Source organism: Arachis stenosperma, chromosome 5, assembly GCF_014773155.1.
Source record: "Arachis stenosperma cultivar V10309 chromosome 5, arast.V10309.gnm1.PFL2, whole genome shotgun sequence".
In the NCBI taxonomy this organism is placed as follows: domain Eukaryota; kingdom Viridiplantae; phylum Streptophyta; class Magnoliopsida; order Fabales; family Fabaceae; genus Arachis; species Arachis stenosperma.
In genome coordinates, this window is record NC_080381.1 from 57,259,205 (window position 1) to 57,264,792 (window position 5,588).

Here is a 5,588-nt window from a genome sequence, read left to right on the forward strand (position 1 = left end):
ACTAAAAGCAAAAAGCGAGAAAGTCAAGGCGCTAGCTAAAAAGTTGTTACCCAAAAAACAACTAAAAAGCAAAAAGCGAGAAAGTCAAGGCGCTAGCTAAAAAGTTGTTACCCAAAAACAACTAAAAGCAAAAAGCGAGAAAGTCAAGGCGCTAGCTAAAAAGTTGTTACCCAAAAACAACTAAAAAGCAAAAGCGAGAAAGTCAAGGCGCTAGCTAAAAAGTTGTCACCCAAAAACAACTAAAAGCAAAAAGCGAGAAGGTCAAGGCGCTAGCTAAAAAGTTGTTACCCAAAAACAACTAAAAAGCAAAAAGCGAGAAAGTCAAGGCGCTAGCTAAAAGTTGTTACCCAAAAACAACTAAAAGCAAAAAGCGAGAAAGTCAAGGCGCTAGCTAAAAGTTGTTACCCAAAAACAACTAAAAAGCAAAAAGCGAGGAAGTCAAAGCGCTAGCTAAAAAGTTGTTACCCAAAAACAACTAAAAAGCAAAAAGCGGGAAGTCAAAACGCTAGCTAAAAAGTTGTTATCCGAGAACAACTAAAAAGCATAAAAGCGGAACAAGACAAATCGAAACACAAAGCATGGCATAATAAAGCTACAAGAGTAGCTAAAATAGCAGAACAGGTGTCCAAAATGTTTGCAGAAAACATCCAAAAACAAAAAGCCCACAGGTCGGGCAAAAGCACAAAAAGTACAAAAAATTACAGAGGATCAAGGCCCTTTCCAGACTCCGCATCAACACCTGGCTGAAACATGGATATCGGGACTGCAGGAACAGCACCATCGCTTGGAACCTCCATACCAACTCTATCCTCGGCCAAAGGTGAAGTCGGGTTCACGACCGGAGCCTCGGGGTCGGACACCGGAGCCTTGGGGTCGGACATCGGAACCTCATCCTCAACAGGGGCAGGAACAATCTTCCCCTCCACAACCATGTTATCCGTACTGAACAAACTGAGATCCAATTCGGGAGCAAGAACCCGGACCTGATCCCTCAAATTCACAAACATAGCATCCATACCCTTGGCCACATTATCTTCCAGCTCATAAAAGTCATCCCGAGCAGATTGCAGCTTCTCCTACGTCTCCACAAGCTCAGCATACAGCTTGGTATAGTTCTCCGTCGCCACCCTCGCCATCTCCTCAGACGTCTTCGCCACCGCCACAGCCGCGGTAGCCCTAGTCTTCTCTTCCTCCAAAGACTCCTCCAGCTCGGCAATCCTAGCATCCTTCAGCTGACTAACCTTATCAAGCTCGGACCGGGCCTTCTCAAGTCGGGAGCTGGTCGCCCCAAGGGGAGCTTTCTTAAACTCCCGAGCAATGGCGGCATGAAGGCTAGCCATCCGAACACAACTCCGCGCCATATACTGAAAGTGATGCTCCATGGACGCATCATCAGTAGAAATAAAAGTCTGAGGAAGAATGTGCTGCTCAACCCAACCGAGAGCATCGAAATCCTTGTCATTGAAACCAGCAGGCTCTCGGGAAGTCTTCTGTTTCTTGGGGGAGGACCCGAGGTCGAGGTCGGGGAAAGCTGACCGGGTTCGGAGGTCGGAGGATCCTGAGTTATAGCTCGGAACTGAGGGACCGGAATGGTCTTCGACCGAGTCTGAACACCAATTGTAGTCTTCTGCGGAGAAGGTCGGGGAGAAGCTTCAGCCTCGATATTCCGAGATGCCGCAGATTTCTTCGCTCGACGGAGAAACTTCATAGAATCAGCCTGAGAAGACATCTCTGCAGAAACGAAACAAAGAGGTTATCAAACAGAAAGATCAAAACAAAGTCAAAATATGAAAATGAAATCTCAAAAAGAGGTCGGGAACTACCTAACTCGGAACGGAGAAGGCTTGGATCTCCCAACATTTTCTTCGTATCCAAGTGAGGTGCCCGACCCCATAGACTGCTCAACACACCAACGAAAGCCTGTTCCACCTCATCTAGACTCTCGAAAGTGTACTTAACCGACACCACACTCTCTTGCCAACAAAGAGGAAACGAAGGCTCCCCACTCTCATCTAAGAAAAAAGGTCGGACATCTCCAACAGCCCGGACTTTGAAGTAATAGTTTTTGAAATCGTGAAACGACTCATCATACAAAGTGCAAAATTTCCTACCCTGGTTAGCCCTAAACGAAACCCAGGACACCTTCCCAGCACCCGACCCCGGCTTCGTCAGTACAAACAGATAAGAAAAAAGAGAAACAGAAGGGGAGACGCCTAAAATCTGACACAAAAGTTGGAAAAGCTTTAAAAACGCCCAAGAGTTCGGATGGAGTTGTGTAGGGGCAAGGTTACAAGACCAAAGGACCTCGGATTCCAGGTCGGTGAAAGGAAGACGGACACCTAGCTTGGAGAAGAAACAATCATAAGCATAGAAGAAAAGTTTCTCGGAACTCTCTAACGGCGGAAAACATACCCTCTCCTCGGACTCCGGGGCTGCTAACTCGTAATCCCGCTCAGACTCCCTGTTCTCACAAATACTACACTCCCTACGGAACCTAATCAGATACTCAGAATCTACAACAGACGGGACCCTTAAAGGAGCAGGATCTACCCAACCTAGACCACTCGGAATCTTGGTCGACATTGCTTGAAACACCTTTCGAGACATAAAAAAAAAAAAATCTTGCCTACAAAGAAAGAATACAACAGCAAGACAAAAATCACACAAAGGCAGAAAAACCAAATTCAACAAAAACAAAAGAAAGCAAAGTTCTTTTACAAACAAGAAGGCAGCAACTCGAATAACAAAAATGGATCGGAGAAAAGAGTCCCCCCACACACACATACAAAGCAATAGCGGCGCCTCTTTTCGGGGCAACCCGGGCATAGAAGATATCAGAAAAAAGAAGCGTACGAAGAATAAAAGCGAAAAAAGCAAACCTGGAAAAGAAGAAAGCGACGAGCTCCGACGAAAGGAAAAACGGCGGCGCAGAAAAGAACTCTGAAAAAACGCACAAAAAATGGAAGACGAAGAACAGAGAGAAAGAAGAGAAGATGCTCGAAAAGAAGTGATGAATAAACAAAGAAAAATGAAGAAAGGGGCAAATAAAAAAGCCTCCACAGAGCGCCGCACGGAAATCGAGGAAGAAAACGGTAACAAGCAATAAATGCTGAAACGACCGTTTTCAAATTCTGAAAAACTACTATGCCCGAGCTCGACCTTCCGAAAAAAGACGAACTCGGGCAGGGGCACTGTTCATACCCTGACCGAGCTCTCCAAACTCGGTAATGCTGATAGAAGGCCCGACCTCGACCCAAGGCTCACGTTCGAGGTCGGACCTCGGACAAACAGGCCAAAGAAAGGCCCATCAGAAGGAACTAAGCCCAAAACCTAAAGGCCGAAAGGGCCTGGGAAAGGCGGTTCCGCAAAGATAGAGATGAATCTCCCAAAAGATAAGATAAGATAAGAATATCTTATCCAGGGATGATCGCAGCCAACTACTATAAATACACTGGAGCACCCAGGTATAACTCATACTCTAATTCTACTTGATATCTGCTTGGACCCATGCTAACTTAAGCATCGGAGTGTCATTGCAGGTACAACCCCCCGCCGTTCAGCACAACCAGCTCGGGTCACAGACCCCCCACCTCGGGCCTTGCCAGAAGACCGAGCTACACGTTTCAGGTAACCCTCGGAACAGTACCTATGGTACAAGGTATTGAAAACTTCCCAGGGTCCTGTCTCTTTTGAGGTAATTTCTGCCTAGACAAGTCATCCAGTTCTTTGGTGAGCAAAGGGGGTTCATCCTCCCAAGTCTCATTACCAAATAACTTATCATTTAGCTTCATGATTGCTCCAAGGTATTTAGCAACTTGCTCTTCAGTGACATCTTCATCCTCTTCAGAGGAAGAATACTCATCCGAGCTCATGAATGACAGAAGTAAATCCAATGGAATCTCTATGGTCTCATTATGAGCCTTAGATTCCCATGATTCCTCATTAGGGAACTCATTGGAGGCCAGTGGACGTCCATTGAGGTCTTTCTCAGTGGCGATCACTGCCTCTTCCTCCTCTCTAAGTTCGGCCATGTGGGTCATGTTAATGGCCTTGCATTCTCCTTTTGGATTCTCTTCTGTATTGCTTGGAAGAGTACTAGGAGGGAGTTCAGTAATTTTCTTGCTCAGCTGTCCCACTTGTGCCTCCAAGTTTCTAATGGAGGACCTTGTTTCAGTCATGAAACTTTGAGTGGTTTTGATTAGATCAGAGACCATGGTTGCTAAGTCAGAATGGCTCTGCTTAGAGTTCTCTGTCTGTTGCTGAGAAGATGATGGAAAAGGCTTTCCATTGCCAAACTTGTTTCTTCCACTATTATTATTGTTGAAACCTTGTTGAGGTATCTATTGATCCTTCCATGAGAGATTTGGATGATTTCTCCATGAAAGATTATAGGTGTTTCCATAGGGTTCTCCTATGTAATTCACCTCTTCCATTGAAGGGTTCTCAGGATCATAAGCTTCTTCTTCAGATGAAGCATCCTTAGTACTGCCTGGTGCAGCTTGTATTCCAGACAGACTCTGAAAAATCATATTGACTTGCTGAGTCAATATTTTGTTATGAGCCAATATGGCATTCAGAGTATCAATCTCAAGAACTCCTTTCTTCTGATTCATTCCATTGTTCACGGGATTTCCTTTCAGAAGTGTACATGAATTGGTTATTTGCAACCATTTCAATGAGTTCTTGAGCTTCTACAGGTGTCTTCTTCAGATGAAGAGATCCTCCAGCAGAGCTATCCAATGACATCTTGGACAGTTCAGACAGACCATCATAGAAGATACCTATGATGCTCCATTCAGAAAGCATATTAGAAGGACACTTTCTAATTAATTGTTTGTATCTTTCCCAAGCTTCATAGAGGGATTCACCTTCCTTCTGTCTGAAGGTTTGGACTTCCACTCTAAGCTTACTCAATTTTTGAGGTGGAAAGAACTTTGCCAAGAAGGCATTGACTAGCTTTTCCCAAGAGTTCAGGCTTTCTTTAGGTTGTGAGTCCAACCATATCCTAGCTTAGTCTCTTACAGCAAAAGGGAATAGCATAAGTCTGTAGACCTCAGGGTCAACCCCAGTAGTCTTGACAGTGTCACAGATTTGCAAGAATTCAGCTAAAAACTGATGAGGATCTTCCAATGGAAGTCCATGGAACTTACAATTCTGTTGCATTAGAGAAACTAATTGAGGCTTAAGCTTAAAGTTATGACTGCGTTGGAGAACATGGCTGCTGCTATGCAAGCCACTGCTGAGGCTCTTGGTCAACAGATGAACAACCATGGTAATGATGGAGGTGGAGTTTAGGGACCGATGACTCTGGCAAACTTTTTGAAGGTTAATCCGCCTAAATTCAAGGGAACTACTAGTCCGAGTGAGGCTGATACATGGTTTCAGGCTATAGAGCGAGCACTGCAAGCACAAGTGGTACCTGAAGGACAGCGTGTCGAGTTTGCTACCTATATGCTCACCGGTGAAGCGTCGCATTGGTGGCAAGGCATCCGACGTCTTTTGCAGCAGGGTGATGACTATATCACCTGGAATGTCTTTCAAGAAGAGTTCTATAAGAAGTACTTTCCGACTTCTGCTAGGACGGCTAA

General features: G+C 45.0%; 1 non-coding gene across 1 annotated transcript; it reads left to right on the forward strand.

The window, feature by feature from the left end:
* The first annotated feature begins 4,800 nt into the window (after positions 1-4,800).
* Positions 4,801-4,908, forward strand: LOC130984660 (small nucleolar RNA R71). The gene has a single exon (XR_009088577.1). It is a non-coding gene; the product is annotated as a small nucleolar RNA R71 (small nucleolar RNA).
* The last annotated feature ends 680 nt before the right edge of the window (positions 4,909-5,588 follow it).